The 17,834-nt window shown below is 41.9% G+C and overlaps 1 protein-coding gene across 5 annotated transcripts in view; it reads right to left on the reverse strand.

Moving 5' to 3' along the window:
• The window catches only part of LOC119436591 (neuropathy target esterase sws-like), a 198,537-nt gene that overhangs the window by 65,012 nt on the left and 115,691 nt on the right, over window positions 1-17,834 (reverse strand). The window lies entirely within an intron of this gene.

Consider the following 17,834-nt stretch of genomic DNA (forward strand, 5'->3'; position numbering starts at 1 on the left):
CTAATCATGGAATGAAATTTAGAGCTCCTGAAACATTTCTGACCTATTATTAAAACACTTTTCGTGCTAAATAATTTAGTTTCATCATTATGCGACAGTCAGGCACTCACCATGACATAATTCACACTGTAGTGGGTTGCTATGTTTTTGTACACAAGGCATCTTACCTATGCTTACCATGTGGTAAAAAAAAAGAAGGTGGCCTGCCACTGACTGTCCAGCAATGATTTTGAAGCCAAGGCTTGCACACTGTTGATTCAGTGTGCAAGCCTAAGTTTTCCCAGCTTTTACTGTTGCACACTATTTTGCTGAGAGAAGGAGTACATTTTGATACAGTTAAACCTTGATATAACGAAATTGACAAATTATCGAAAAACTTCGTTATAAAGAGGATTTCGTTATATGCAGGTTCGGCACGAAAATTCGAAAAAGAAACGCTTACCGTATTTACTCGATTCTAACGCGCCCTCGATTGTAACGTGCACCTGCTTTTCGTTTTCGTCGAAGCACTCATCCTTGGAATGTCACACCAGGTACTGGATGCGTGGACGCGTGTCGTTTCGCACAAGCGCGAGGCATCGGAAACGAAGAGCAAGCGTCACGATGGTGTCGTAGCGTCGTATAGTGTTACAGTAGAACCCCGCTGTTATGTTCCCGTGTGCTGCGTTTTCCTCGCTGTTACGTCATTTTCCGCCGGTCCCGGCACAGCTCCCATAGAATCCAATGCATTGGTAACCCCGCTGTTGCGTCGCAACTGTGGGACCGTTCCCGCATCATACGTTGCGAACTGCCACCCCGCGCCGGCCCGAGCGGCCATTTTGACTTTTCATGTCGCTTGGCTTGGTGGCTTGACGATGGCATTGGCCGCCCAAAGTGCCGGGGGTGATAACTATGACGTATTTTTGGGTTTCCGCCAGCAAAAGTATGGCCCTTGAGATCCGTATTTGCTATCTAAAGATGGTGTCTATGACGCGTTGTGGCCCTAAAATTGGTTTTGGCTCACATATGTTCCGTTAAAGTCCAAGGGCGATAACGCAGTCGCCGCGCGCTGTATGCTGTATGTGCAAGTGAAAACGTGCGAGGGGAGCCGACGACGGCATCTAAATCTCGCGCGCGCAGGAAAGAAAAGCAGGGAGGAAGCATGCCTTCTTCCGTTGCGCTCGAGGCCCCGGCGAGGGAGCGAGGGGGGAGGGATAGCGGGCGGCGTTGTGCTGTACTCTGGCATCAACTGCGTACTGCGCAGCGGGTCGTGCAGGCTGTATCTTGAAAGCGATCTGCGTTGGGGCAGAGTCTAGGCAGTGTAAGTGCGTTGGCGGCTCTTGTGCGTGCTGTGTGCTCTCGGTGCTCAGTTTGCGTTGAAGCGATAGACAACAGCATGAAGGTCACTTCGCTCGCTCTGCAGCGGTGCTTCCACACGCCGCCAGTGTTTGACAGTGCGTGTCCGCGCTCATCGAGTGTGATGTGTCACAGCGCCTGCCAGCGCGTCGGCAACATCAACTGTAAAAGGAGAGTGCCAGCTTGGCGGGCTAGGCCAGCTGCAGCAAGCGGCAGGATCAGGTTTGAATGAAGGGAGGGGGAAATGTCATGCCCGCGGCGGCAAGATCGCCGGGTCGAGGGATGCAGGCCCGCCTCGCACACGCTCGCATGCACGCACACATGCGCTCTCTTCGCATTCCGTCGTGGCGGAGAAGGTGCTTCCGGTTGCTGCTCACGCAAAAATGACAAAATTTGGGGCGAAATCTCTAGGTTGTCAGCGGGGAAAATTCCGTTATTTCAAGGGGTCTCCCGCTGCCACTTCGTTACGTAGAGGTCTCAAATACATGTGCTTCTAAAGAGTAACGGCGGGGAATAGAAAAACTTCGTTATATCCAGGAATTCGTTATATGGAGGTTCGTTATAAGCAGGTTTAACTGTATAACCAGGCTGCTAAGATGCCGAAACCGAACGTCAAATAACTTTTAGCCATAGAAACTGCCAACTGCTTCACATTTTACTCACTCAAATGATTATAGTTCACTTCTGTATGCATTCGTTTGTCAAAAAGTAGACAGAGTGGAAAACAATAGGCACCCTGACTAAACAACAGAAATCCTGCCAGAAGCCCTGACTTGTTTCATCTGAAAGTTACAAATTATACATCACTAATGTCACCTGCCTCCGCGACCTTTCCAATCAGTAGTGAGTTTTACAGATCATAGTGCTCAATTAAAAGAGTTATCTGTGATTACATGCTGGCCCACAAAGCCCTGCAGCCACCTCTGCATAGCACTGGATGAACAGATACAACATTCTTTGTAACTAAACCTAATTGGCGATTCGAAGTGCCAAGCTTGACGTTTATGCCTAAATGGTTTTTGACATTAAACTGTTTCTTCTACAACAGGAACCAAGTTTATTCTTGTAGGCCACTAAACAGGCCTGCAAACACCCTTACATGAGTTTTCAAAATGAAACTCACGAAATGAAACTGAAAATGAAACTGCCTTGCAGAGCTCCAACAAGCATTTCCTGAAGTATTTTGTATCAGCAGAGAAACAAAAAGCTAGATATCAATTTTCAACACTTCTGTCTCATTCCTTCATTCATTGATCTTAACATAGAGGAAGCAGCAATTCTCTCCTGGCAAGGCTTATACTCCCTCCAGTGACAACTGGCAGGACATCTGTTCCTTCACCTTTCCTACATACCTAAGCCTGCGACAGCCAAGCTAACCAAGCTAAGTGCCGCTAGGCATGCACATCTCTGCATGCGCTGCTCATTTTCTAGACCACTTTTTGGCCATTTTAGCTGTTTGCTTTCTCTGCTACTTAGCTTGCTTGTTGTGGCTTCTGGTGTTCATGAGTAAGTACCGATGTGTTGTGGTCACTAAAGGAATTCCAGCTTTTCAAGCAAATAAGCTATCATGTTGTTCTAAGTACACCAGCAAACAATCTTATCAAATGTCTTTTCCTCTTTTTGTGTGTGTGTCTGTATGTGGCAAAATGACAAGGTTATTCATTAAAGTACCAAAAACTGCAGTAGTGGTTATTTTGGAAAGCATGCAAGAATTTTCCTAACAATTTTTATACTTGCACACAATTCTGTGCACAGATGCTGGCAACACTGATAAGTGAATGTGATGCCAATAGAAAACGGCAAAAACTGAACTAAAAAAAAAAAAAATGAGAGCAGATGTTGCTTTCACAGGGAAAAAAAAAATCAATTTTTGTTGAGCCATGCAATTACAGTGTTGGTAAATGTCTACAACATGCAAGAGGGTTCTAGAGTTGCTTATGGATTAATGCACATATATTATCTTGTTTCCTTCTTTCTTGTCGAACATGCCCATGCATCTTGGTGCCACTTTAGCTTGGGAATTTATCAGGCACCAATGCACCACAGGTGCTCCAGGGAAACAGACAAGATGAGGAAGTACAAATGATAATCCTCAATAGAACGGAAAGCGGAGAAAGATAGGAAGCATGCAAGAAACAATAAAACCATAGTGCCAAGTGGAAGATCATGGAAACTAAGCTAAACCACATGTAGTAACAATGTGTGGAGTGAAGGCAATGCCACTTTTTCAACGAAAATTGTTCATAGTTCATAAATAATTTCATTTAGGGTACAAAACCTTTAACAGTCACCAATATATTTTTTTTATATACCAGAGTGCATGTAATGGCAAAAATGTGCACAAGGATGCAAGGCCACATAGCACACACATTTAATGAGAGTAGTCCTCCCTTTCCTATTTTGCACAACGCCCAGTGCCTATTGAAAAATATAGTTAATTGCTTAAGGGATTTAATCGTGCATGCCTCAATCAACACAAAGCACAACATTTTAATTTGCACCACATATCATTGCATGTTCCGATTGGGTCAGTCATATTAATCTATATGCAGCCAAAAGATGGTGGGGCTTTAAGGCCATAGAAAAGAACAAGCAGTGTTGTGGATGAAATAATATGTTTGCTGGAGAGTGTGCGTGGGGAGTAATATTTGGCTCAGGCATTCATGACAGTATTATGAAGTTACTGGGTCTGTTAAATTACCATGTTAAAAAAATGTTGCAAGGCCTCTTTGTTGTCACGCACAATTAGACATCACACAGCAAAAGCGCTCAGGGAAACAAATGCCTGGAAAGCGACTTATTTCAGAAGATTTACATTATTCCTGAGGCTCTCAACATTACTTGAGCAATGCATGCTAGCACTCAAAGCGCTCTCCTGGCTGGAGGCCAGAATTTGCACTGCAGGTAGGGTCCTTATAGTCGTCGTCCTCAAAAGTGCTCACATCCGAGGTCATTTGTTGACCATCTGAACACGATCTAAATTAACCTGCGGCACTAAAATCACCTTCTTATTCACTGAGTTTATCAGAATCTCATCCCTAAACCACATGCCCGGACAACGCCGCCATCTTGTCAGCATTTGACACAATATATCGTACGGAAATAAAGTGCTGGCCTCGTCTGGAGACATAGCAAAGTACACTTATTATTTTAAAAAGTTATCGAGAGCTGGTGCTACCAACCCAATTAACCAGCAAACGCAAGCACGCGCGCATGTCGGGCGCTACCCGACATCTGACCGGACCGGGTATTTTCGCTTGTCGGGTGGAGCCCGACACATGACTGCAAAGGGTTAAAATGTAGAGTAGGCTTAGCTAAACATAACCAGCATCAATAACTCTCTTGCATTGTGCAAAGCATGAGAACAATCTGCAGGAAGTGGATCGGTTTATGCACTGTGCTTAGACCTAGGTAATACAGTATAGACCACTTATAACGTAACCGTTAATATTGCAGAACTGGCTACAATGCGGCCTTTTCCGACTCCAGTTTACCCTCCCATAGAACTCCATGTATACGCATACCGCTTACAGTGCAGCCGCGTGAGACAAAATACCGGCTATAATGCGGCTTCCGCAGGAAAATCTCGACAACAATGGCGGCAGCGAGCACCCTTCTGAAAAAGATGCGTGCTCCCGGCCGGCGTATGCATTATTCAATGCAATCAAACTCTCATTTAATTCAGGCTACTTTCTGAGCTCGGTGAGCGAGGAGCGCCACAAATGTGCGATGCAAAAGAGCAAGAACGGCGCTAGCGTCCAACCGAAACGAAGCGGCAGAGTCCACATCGCCGCAGCCATCGGTTGAACTCGTACGTGAATGACAGCAACGCCGGAACGCTTCGAGCCTATTTGTGTCTTTAAAGCCTGTATTCTTGTGTTTACCGCTGCACATAACACTGCGTTGGCCGCGGGATTTCGTAACTGCGTAGTCGTCATCCACGATCGCGTCGATAGCGGCCGCGGTTTTCTCCGCAGCGGTTGCGGCGAACAGTAGTTTCGTTTTTACTCGGTACGCGCGTCGGCTGCGTGCCTAAAAAACTGCGCAGTCGCCATCGATGATCGCATAGATAGCCATGGAGGAAGAAAAATACTTCCTCCATGTAGATAGCGACTGCGGTTTCGACTGTAGTTGTTGCAGTGAATGGTACTTAATTTGTCCAGACGCGGTGCGTGCGTCGGGCGCGCGCCTTCAGCACCGCAAAGTGACTGTTCATAATCGTGTCGATAGCGGTCACGGTTTTTTCCGCAGCGGTTGTGGCAAACAGTTGTTTCGTTTTGACTCGGTGCAAAGCTGTCGAACTTGAAGAGCACCAGCTACATTGCGATTATGTTTTCACCAGCTCACTGACGAAAACGTAATCGCGATGTGCGCGCGATTGTACAAAGCGTGTCTGCATGCTTGGTCTACATGTTTTGCATATGTGCAGGGCTTAAAAATCGTTGTTTTGGTTATAGTGCGGTACCGATTATAGTGCATATGTTCGCGACTCCGGCGACTTACGTTATAAGCGGTCTACAATGTAATTAGGCTCAGTAAACCACTACAGCCAGACTTCATAAGCCAAACCTCGCCGTATAATCAAACTTGATTTCAGAAAACTCACGATGTAACAAACTTTTTTTATTTTCCAATCTTAGTTTTATTAAAAACCATGTATTTCTTTGCATGATTTAGCAAAGTAATTTTGTTCCAAAGTAAGTATCATTTAATGAAGTTCACATGCATTGCGTATGTGTTTCTGAAGCCTTTGCGACAAGTAAAAGAAAGAAAAACAGTGCCCGACACGTAAATCATTTGTGTGTGTCCATTCTTATGCAAACATTGCTGGTGAGTGGTGATAAGCTTTGAGCATCAAGTAAGGATGGGACGTACCACACCGTTTGTAGTGTTGGTGTACTAGGTGCTAGGTACACCTAACTGTGCTAGGTGTACTCCATTCGTGCTCCTAAATGCATGAGCAGCCAGTTTGAACAAAAAAAAAAAAAAAAAAAAAAAATTAAAAATGCATTCTAGATGTGATCTAGCTAATACTAATCCCTTGACAACAAAGAAAGGAACATGTGTTGTCTTGTTGTGCTGCAGCACTGTCCTCAATGTTATTGTGAACAAATGTCACTAATGTATCATGCCATCTGAAGTCAGCTACCAGCATTAGGCACAGTTTGTGCCAAGGTTTGCTCTCAATGCGATCTCTACAACCAAGCTTGTTCTTTTCATCCAATAATTTTTACTTAATTTGAGGAATTTAGTTCCTAAATGCTTACTAAGATGCTATATAGGAGTGGTCTAGGAACCTGCAATATAATTTTTATTGCTGATGCATAGAAACTTCCTAATGAACGAAATTCACGATTTAAAGAGACACTAAAGGCAAATACTAATTTAGTCCAATGTGGACTGTTAAAATATAATTCCAAAAACCTCACAGCGCTTGTTTCGTGCCAAGAAAAGACTTAGTTTAAGAGAAAATTGCATATGATAGGTCTGCATTCCTCTAGCGCAATTCAAATCGCCTGCCCTCGAGCGGGGAGTTATGATGCTGCATATGGCATCACCGACCTTTACTGGTGTCATTGAGTAAAATGGAACCAACCAGCCGGCGCTAGTTGCACACAATGCATGCAGACAGAAACCGAGCCAAGACATAGCAGACACTGTGAAAGAGGGGAAAAAAAAAAGCGAGAGCTGAATCATAAGCATTATCTTTGATGCTCCTCACGATAGGCCTCGTTCTCCATTGCAGTTAGTACGAGTTTCGTGGGCCAGAAACCAACGCAGCACTAATGTGATAACGAAACTACTGAAACGCAAAAGTGCGGGCGGCACGAAATCGAGCGAAAATTAAGCATTTCGATAGCCTGCGTCATCATCAAGATTAACATCAAAAAGTTATTTTTTCAAGAATCAAATAGAAAGACACAAGTAGCATCTTCTTCCACCTTATAATGCAATGCAATTATCTTTTTATTATGAGTGGTTGAGTACTAGTGAAAGAACTGTAATCAGGAGTCGCTACGTTATCGGGCTAGTACTTTAATATCCTGATGGAATCTCAAATAGTGTCCTGCATTTACCTAAATTTTTCAATTACTAAAGCTCCGTTTTCGATAATATTGATGCCTTAAACGCTCTCGAGCATTAATCTTTCACTTTAGCGGAAACGGAATGCGCAGCATTCTTATCCCACAGAGTGCACCTGACTACTGCACTGAATGCTCTAGTAGAAGTGAGGCTGCTACACAAAGCATGCAACACAATTGTTCTCACAAGCCACATGGTTCAAGCTGGAGGACACCTTGGTGGACAGTCGGCCACAGGCATCTGCATGTCATGGTTGAGGCACATGGCAGGCTTTTATGCAAGAGCACCTAGCACAAAGCAATTAGGCTGTATGTAGTGTGTGTATGTTACCATAGAGGGCAACATACTATAGCGCTTGTGCTTCCTGTTGGAATATCCTTGCATGACAATTCCAGGTCTAAAAATGTGCACAAATGTAAAATGCTGCTTTCTATAGCACTTTATTCAACAGCTTGAAGAACCAAGACTATGACACAGAGAAGCTGCACTATTTAAGTAAATGCTGCATAAGGCAAAGTGTATCTTGTGATTTATGCATATGCAGTATATTCTACATGAAACATGTCGAAAATTTTGAAGTCTCTGCTTCTTTAACGAAATGCTGCAAACATTGCATTAAAATGGCCCTGCAAAAGTCATTTTGAAAAATTATCTTGCTTCAAAGAGTACTCCAGACTAGATTATAATCCAGACTAGATTACAAAAACAATTAATAAACTGGCGGATGAAAAAAAATCAATTTGTGAAATTAACAATAGAAGCAAACAAACAAACAAAACAAAACAAGAGCACCCCTATATTATTTTACTTGTGCAGCAATGCAATAACTTGCAAAGCAATAAAAGCACTGCTCTCAACATTTACTGAAAGTTTCCACTTCAAGGTGGCCTTGCTGCCTTGCCAATGCATGCACTACTTGAGAGCATTGTTCCAATGTAAAGACAGGGCATGAAGAAGCTATCAATGGTGTGGGTGGGTCATGTATGATGAGAGCAGGACTTCCTGATGCCAGCTTAGACCGTGGTGTGAAAAAGTGGACAGCTGTCAGAAAACAGAGATTGGCTACGTTATGTCATTTTTAGTCCTTAAAGAAACGAAAAAAAGGAAGAGAAAGCGAGCGCGAAAGAAAGAAAGTATGCTTCAAACTGAAGTGGCAGGCAGTGCCTCCTTCACCGTTTGTAGCCCCCCCCTTTTTTTGGCATTTGCTTTTTGCAAGTCTGCTGAGTATAACAGAAAGATGAACATCAAATAACTGCATGCTCAGCTTGTGCCACATGGCCTGATAGAGCAAACAATGGCTAAACTTCCTCAGATCCCTTACAGCAGTATGCACTTAGTTCAAATGTTTCAAGAAAGCTAATTAGTCAAATCTGGTTAGCAATAACATGTTCTGTATGCATCAAGGTTTCCAATCACCTATGCTTAAGGTACAACAGCAAATACTGTATGAATATAATTAAACACCAATGCGTACTTCATACTTCTGGTAACACTAATTTGAAGTGCGACCTACTCAGTAAACCCCCTTCGGGCTCTGTATGTACATTCGTACATACCAAGATAATGCCTAAATATCAAAATTACTAGTGAAAATAATGGCAGTTAAAATGTGTTGCATGCATCAGAAGACAATTCCGATCAGACTGAATTCTATGCTGCAAGATTGACGAATATGCACAAAGTGTGCTACAGAAAATAGGATGTAAGCATCTGGGCATTTGTTTGGAACCTCTGTAGTAGATAGCAATAATTTGCATAAAGTAATCTTCTCAACTGGATGAGCATTTTCCAAGTACACTGCACGTGAAATGCTCGGATTGTGTTTCTTTAACTAAAATATTTTTTTAGAGTTAAAGCGTGGAGTCTCAGACCACTTATAACGCAACCGCTTATAGTGCAGGAAAGGATATAGTGCGGTCTTTTCCGACGCCTGTTAAGCTTCCTACAGAACTCAATGTAGATATATGCATACCGCTTACAGTGCAGCCGTCTGAGACAAAATACCAGTTATAATGCGGTTGCTGGGAAATCTTTGAGGCAGCAAGTACGTTGGCCAAGAGGAGAGCGATGAAGGCAATGCAGATGAGGAGGAGGAGATGCAGAGTGAGCGAACGTTCGAAAAACAAAGGGGAAAAAAAGAAAAAGAAAATGCGGCAGGCAGCATGTTTGCTCAGTGGGCGCGTGGGGGTTGCTTAGGTGACGGAAGCCTTTTGCTCCAGCTGCTTGTCAGCGGCGTGCAGTCTGCAACGAACGCGTCTGCATTGTCCCTCTTTAGCTCTTCAGTTTGTGTGCGTAAAGTAAATACAATTACTGACAGATTTTTTTTGGACACGGTTGGGGTGACAGTCGGGCTGGAAAAACAAATTTCGATGGTAAAATAAATATGTAGTTTTACAAATTTACAAACCGAGGAAAAATCGGTTGAGGCCCCACAGGTGCATTACTTTTGCCCATCCCATGCGCATCATCGCGAAGTGCACATATCACGCATGCGACCTTCACGACGCTGTCAGTTTAAACTGTGTTCCGCAAATTCATCAGTTTGGAATGCTGTCCACATGAGAGCTTTTGCCGTTCCTACCAATATGCGCACTTACAAAGTTTTGCTATATGCGTTTGCGGCAGTTGTCGTCTGATCGTCCGAAAACCCTGCTTCACGAGTGCTGCCGTTACACGCACACAGCAACTTGTGCGCATGATCTCGCACCAGATCAACGTGTATTCGTCTACAGGTGCGAACATATATCAAGGGCAAGCTTCCCGCAATGGCATGCTGCCTGACACCCATGCCGACTAGGCCTAACCAGCATCGTCTCATCAGGATTCGGCAGCCAAAGTTGCGGTTTGGTGCAGGGTCAATGAAATGCTTCGCAGTAGCTGTACGGCACTTAGAAAACAGACGAATCATTTCGCCAACAAAAGTGAGGACACATCCCAGTTGATGCCTTGATTCCCGGACACGTGCGGCTGCTTGGTCTACATGCTTTGCATGTGCAACAGCCTTTGAAAAAATGTTTTGGTTATACTGTGGTGCCGCTTATATAGTGCAGAAATTCACGACTCCGGCGACTTACATTATAAGCGGTCTATGTTGTACTGCTGTATGTCTTAACAATGCACAAAGTGAAATAAATCTGCTAAAATGTGTGCGATGCTGCAGGTAACTCATCTGATACGGCAGTTTCGAACTCCAGCAAGCCTTCAGCCACAAGGCAGAGCACCAAAGCAACTGCGTTGTCAAGTTGGTGGCCATTCCAGCTCAGCAGACAATAGGTTGCACCTGGTTGACTGCCATTTACTATCCCACCAGGATGAAACACAACCAGCAGAGTGTGTGGCTTGCGCTACATGCTGTGTGGTGTAACCATGTCTATGACATGGTTACACCATGTCATAACCCCTAACTGCACATGTGCAGTTAAGGGGTTATGATAAAAAGACTGGCAGTAGTCACGAACATGATTTTTAAGTCGATACAGTCATAAGCTAAGGTTACATCTTTTCTGCATCAGACTGCAAGCTACTATCGTAGAACTGATTTATTCGATAACATAGGCATAGTCGAAGAGCTAGACAGATGGAGTAAATTTTTAAGGCTTTACACTGCTATGTCATGTTACTGAGTACATGTTGCAAACTCAACAGCTAAATGTGAGCAATACTGATTACTGCGTTACAGAAAATTAAAAAAAGAGTATTCTGTCTTTGTGATTACTATGGAAGTGCAAACTGTAATTGCAAACTGTAGCAGCTAGTAGTGGAGCCTCTCATAATGTGCAACATTGTTAGCTTATTACTTCAGGGTTTACCAATACCGATGTCCCTGAAACTTCCACAAGCCATAGGGTTTATCAGGCACATCTATTTGCAAAAATTGCTTATAGTGTGTATATGTGTGCACCTTGTTATGAAGTAAAAAAGATCTCCATAAAAAATTTGTGTGTGGCAGATACCTCATAAAAGCCATGTGGCAGAAAAAATTAGAAGCCAGATGCCAGTCAAGAGAATCATTTTCTCACTCAGTAACAGTTCAGTAAAACTGCAACAGCATCAAGGTGTGTGCTTTCAATGGCAAGCCTACAGAGCACGATAAAACAAGCAAAGCAAATTAGCAATATGAAGCAGACTTTTGTTAGCAGCAGGGGCTCGGAAACAAATTACCCTGCCACTTTGACAAGCAGAAGAGAAACTAGAGCAGCTGAGAGCACTGGCAAAATCAGATATCAGCATTGCACTACATCCAAGAACAGTCATCATGCTACACATTGCATTCTGTGCCATATGCCAAAAATGGCACCTCCGTGCCTGCTAAAAAAACCTGGAAAGTCTTCGTCGTGAACTGTGGCCAAAAAACACACCAATGTACACAACACAAAGTTTCTCTGCACAGACAAATTTTAAGCACAAACCTGAGCAGCACATGAGGAAGGCCTGGGTACAAATGAGCATTGGAATATAACATGATTTCAGTTTGCCACTACGTTTCTGTAACACTGCAATAACAACAGTCAAACCGGTAAAACTACAGCATTTTGCAGTGCCTGTGCAAACTTTTAAGATACCAAAAGAGAAACACAAAAGAAAAGAAGAAAAGAAATTGCAATAAAACAATGAATGAATAGATAAATAAAAAAATAACGGACACAGACAACCCAGAAAGAACAGTAAAAATAACTACAAGGAAAGTGACTTTGGTGTGTAAGTGCGTCCAATGAAAATGTTATTAATGAACGCTATGCCACGAGCACAGGACGAAGGCTTCAATGTAGAGTTGACATGCATTTACTATAGCAAACTGAAAGAGTATAACTACGTCCTACACTATGGCATTCTTGCGCATTTGTCAATCATGCCTTGCATGCAGGGTCTCAAAGTGAGAGCTGGGGAACATGCACATTCCTACATGCCGCATTATACTAGCTCTAATTTTTTAATGATCCCCCATGTACATAAGATTCATTTGCAAAAGTGGAAGCAAGTGCGTGTTTGGAACAAAAGGATATAGCTTCTAAAAAGTGTTCAACAAAAGTGAACGAATTTGCAACAATCATGCCCCTCTGCAACAGCAGCTTAAGTGTTTAAAAATAGAGGCCAATTTTTTTAATGTTGCTGATAAGCCTACATTGACACTTCAGTTAACACCTGTTATGTGACAGCTTGTGCCACACTTAACTAGATATATGTGTTTCATAACCCCGACTGCCATTATACAAAACACCAAATAAATGTAAGCACCAGCGAATTGACTAAAAACAAAGCAATTTTGCTTGAAAATATGATTGAACTGTTGTACATGTAACTAAGCAGTTAGGCTCCTTTTCAGAGCTAACTTAAAGGGCCCCTTACCAGGCCTGGCCATTTTGGGCTGACAAGCGCAGTGCAATGTACGCTCACGATCGTGTCTGCTAAGAATTAGCGCTATACGCCGCGGAAAGAGCTGAAATTTAAACTAAACGCCATTTGCCCTTCTCCTCACAGGCGCCGCACGCCAAGATGGGGGGATGATGTATATCAGCAAGTGCGGCTACGTACATGTCTATGCTGTGACGCTGCTCATAGTGACACATGACACTTCGGGAATTATTCAAGGCAACATCTGTTATTTGTGTGATCTGTTGCTTCAATAGACGAATTGAAGTTCATAGAAATAATAGAACACACATACCAAATGTCTGTGTCTTTGTTTTACTTCGAACTGCAGCAAGAGAGATGTACTTCCGTTTCGTCTGCTTGTTTCCACGTCGTGCAGTCGCGCACGCTCAGAGCGAAACTGTCATTTTCTACTATGTTCCAGCGCGAGATCATGCTCTGTGATCCGCTTGCACCTGCCTCAGTGTTCATGTAGCAGTGACTTATACCACTAGTCAGGTCTTCTTGTGCATAGTGCGCAAAATCATGCTCTGCTTGAAACGAGACAAATGCAACAGCTCGATTGCATAACCATCAGCAGAAGTGCGCCGCACAGGAAAAAAAAAGAAGGCGGGGCTCGTGACGTATGCGTCACACGATCCTCCAGCTCCGGTATGGGAGCACGCAGGGAAAGAATTTTGCTTGCGGTGGTTAGATGGGGCAAGTGGAGAGAGTATCCTTGTCGGCGGTGACGCTCGTCTCCTGAAATCATGGGTTTGTGGCACTGAAATATTTCTATCTCGGCTTTTAACGAACCAATTTGAAAAATTCTCGCTGTAGAACGCTTCCAAGAGGGCACGTAATAACTTAAAGTGTATAACCAAACTTTGCTATGTGGTCTGGTGAGGTGCCCTTTAATAACATTAATGAGCTGGGGAGTTGTGCCATACAACAGAGGGCCTAAAAACCTTGCTTATAATATGCAGCCACACAACTTTTCTGTAACTCTGGCTGCAATATGGTAAAACACTGAAAAATTGGAGAATTAAGTTAAATATTAAATTAACAATACCTTAACCTTCTGAGACCCGAATACAACTATGGGGCAGAATCACTTTTCAAGATGGTTTTTGTTGTTTACTGATACATTACGAACATGAAAAGCATGTTTAGAAAATTTAACTACCACATTTATATGCCAAAAGCTGCATCTCCATGTACGTAAATAAAAGTAACCATCTCCTCATGTTTGCTATGGTAAAAACTGCATTTCATTGCCTAAATGCAGAGATGAAGATTGAACTGCATGTAGTTCATTGCCATATTGCTACTACATTCTTGATTTTCAAGCAATCTCAAGGAATTAAAAACACATCAAGATTGCTTTTTGCCATATGTGACAACACACAGGTCTAGATAAATGTAGTGTCAAATTTCTCGAAAGCGGATGACAAAATTATGAGTAAGCCACTTCCGTACAGTTCCACAAGCACCAGAATTCATATCCAGGACAAGAACTTTTTAGTAATCACATCGGAGTTAATTTTGAAAAAAAGACTGAAGGCAATGTGCAATATAATGTCTACAAAGGGTCTTAGTAGGTTATGATATGAAAAAACAGTAAATGTACCTCTATATTTTACATCAGCTGAATGCAGTTCACAATGCTCCTCATTTAAGATTTTCTGTGCTCTTTTAAACCCACACATTAATTGAGACGCAGGGTGTCCCAAATAACATACCATGCACTAAAAAAATTAAACAAGACTTTTTCAGAGGAAGTCAACAGTGCAGTGTCAGAGGTTGTTGATGAAGTGACAATTTCTTTTTTTATGTCCACTCTATAAACAGCAAAAAGAGACTAGCTTCTCAAATATTGGAGAGCCTACATTTAATTTAGGAAATTTTAAGTCCCATTCAGTTTCTTGCAATGACACACTCAAACATGCTGCAAGTGATGTATATAAATATCTGCAGCCTACTATCAGGCTTAGTGGCCACACATATAATGGTACACATCTCTGTGTCACAGCTAAATATATGCCAGCACTCGTTTCAATGTGACAGTGTGAATTAAACACATGCAATAGTTGTGAGAGCAATACAAGAAAATTAAGCTTCCACTGTCTATGGCATAGTTTTAAATTAGTTCGAGTAGGAACAGTCATATTTTCTTGATTGCCTGCACAACTTCTCCACAATTAAGAAATTAAAAACTACAAGGCAAAAAAAGTGTCTACAACTGAAGCATGCTACAAGGCAAGAAAGTGTCTACAACTGAAGCATGCTGATTACTAAGTGGCCTGTGAGTAACTAAATCCAAAAAAATAGCAATAATAAGTGGCCTATTGAATTTATTCTATAAAAAAAAAATGCCGATCGAACTCAACTTTATTTCAAAGAAATGTACAAGTTCTAAATGTATTAAAAATATTTTTGTTGAACCAGCACCAGCATCCAGACTGTATAACAAGAACATTTGCAAAGGGCGTCATAAGAACAGTTATGCTGTTGACACCATTAAAAGCCAATGCATTAGGAAAACAAGAATGCTTTTAGAACCTCCTTCCCCATTTTCCCATCTCAATCCCCTCCATCAAATAAAAAACTGCTTCACACGTGATGAAGGTCTCTTACTTGCAATGCGTTATTTCGCAGTTGGGCTAGTATGTCGATCAACTAGCCCGACTTGGAGTTTTACTTCAGTGTGTTTATTTTCCGTTATTTAAACTAGCCATCAAACTCATTAAAAGCTTACGAACATGTAAACAAAATTGTGTAAAAATTTAGTAGGAAAACTACAAAAGGGTAATTAAAGAGATCAATTTAATTACAATACTATTTATTATGAGTTTGACAGCCACAGATATGACACAACACATTGTATACTGATCTCTGCACATAAAGAGCACTAGTATCAATGAGCTTTAAGAGAAGGAACTTTCACACTGATAAATTTAAAATAGGGAGCTAGTCAGTTTAAAAGTTCTGCATGCCTTTAGCTACATTCTAATGGAAAGAGTATAGCCAGGAAAAGAAAGAATTTGAGTTTATTTGGCTATACAACCTCACAGCTTCATTTCCACATGCATTATACAGCCATTATTGGGCCATACCCTCAGCATCATAAGAGCATGTGCCTTCTTTGCTGCTTCAATAGCAATGAATGTGGCATTTCCACCTTTACAGGTATCTGCTGTACCACTACAGAGCTGCATACCGTATTACATGAAAGTTTTACAAGTAGATTAGCCAAGGCAACGAATGGCCAAAACCTACAAGTAGCCAGGAAGTCCCTGAAATTTATCAGATTAGCCAAAACACAGTTTTGACAGCTAGAGTGCGTTAGTAGTCAGCACACTCATGCTTCAAAAGTGCAGGCTCAATAGAGTGGTTGATATTCCGCTTGGTACTATCACGCTCAGTATGAGCTACAATGCACAACTGCCTTGCCACACGCTTTTGAGTTGTAGCTCATACTGAGTGCAATAGTACTTCTTGGTGTGCCAAATTTTTGCAATTACAGCAATAGACCAGGCCAACGCTAAATAATCCATTTTCTCACTTAGGCTTCCTAACATTCATTGTCAATTCTCAAGCCATTATGTGCAGCTGCTTAGAAATGGAAAGTGGGAAAAGACGTTTAAGTCTGCAAATCAATTAACATGCTAACCAAAGCTCTCTCCAAAACAATGCTAAACATGCGAGAGGCTGGTGCAATCACAAATGACCCTTATCCTCTGCAACAAGAGTAAATTTGTGTTCTTTACTCTTTGTGAATAGCCTCCAATTGTTTTTATCTATTAAATCACTAATGTCTTGAAGGAATAGGTTCAAACGTACATGTGTTTAGGTGTTTACATTGTCCAATGATCCTTGCCCCACACTCACAAAACTAACCTAACTTCAATGCAATTAAAGCATTAAGATTACTGAAACTCGATACGCTCCACAGCTACCAGGGGCGTGCAAATAGTAATTTTTGAGACTAAATCAAATATGAATCGAATAGTGTCAGGAGCAAATAGAATCAAATATGGAATACTTTTCTATCTGTTTTTGAATAATAAAACTGCCATTCTCACAACCGATTGCATATCCTAGTACAATCAAAATGGTAGCAAGCTTCTGTCATTAGACTTGATGTTACGAAGTGTTCCTCATTAAAAGCACAAACAGAGCATTAGGAGCAAACAAGCAATTTATTCACATAGTTGGGACTCATTGGTGAGTGTGAATAATAGTGGTTCAACTGGAAAAGTCTGTATTCTTGAGTGACATGTAGCATGCTCCACTACTTCGTGTTTTATGTCTATTAAGGCAACTGGGTTGAAATTTATCACACAGGTGGTGATTTGAAGTATTAGACAACTACTTGAAAAATACCCATATTTACGAATAGTGACTGGTTGATTCAAAGACCGAATTGAATAGGGCAATAATCAATTTGTTATTCGAAATTCTTGAATATTCACACACCCCAACCACTTACTCATGTACAAATCATTTGTTAGAGAAACTCAAGTATGCATCAGGTTCCTGAAACGTACACCAAGCATATATCATGAACGCCCTCAAATAAGTTCAGAATCGCACCACTACATTCACCTATTCAGATTCACATGTCAGAATTTCTCACCGAAATCCAGGATCTCGCTTGAAAGCTCTTGCTCCCCACTACCGTACTCTCTTTTCCAGAAGTTCCTTGTACAGCTTGCTTAATCACCCGCCTTCTTCATGCATACCTTAGCAAAGTGGCTATAACATAGAAGTTGCTATCGAAACCACGATATTACAACTTTATTTTTTCACCAGGCAAGTCAAGACTGAACAGCCTTCCCCATGACACTGCTGCCATTGCATAGCATTCCACATTCCTGAAGGCTATTGCCACACATTTTTAATCATGGCTACCTGTATTTATTATTTAGCCATGCTAGATGCAATGCAAACCTAAGGGGATGTTTAAAGTAGCAAAGTGAGTAGAAATGAATGGAACATCAGCCTATATATAACTTGTCTCTTCATGTGCCATATAGACTTGTTTAACAGCCACACTATAAAAA

This window comes from Dermacentor silvarum, chromosome 1 (assembly GCF_013339745.2).
Source record: "Dermacentor silvarum isolate Dsil-2018 chromosome 1, BIME_Dsil_1.4, whole genome shotgun sequence".
Lineage (NCBI taxonomy): Eukaryota > Metazoa > Arthropoda > Arachnida > Ixodida > Ixodidae > Dermacentor > Dermacentor silvarum.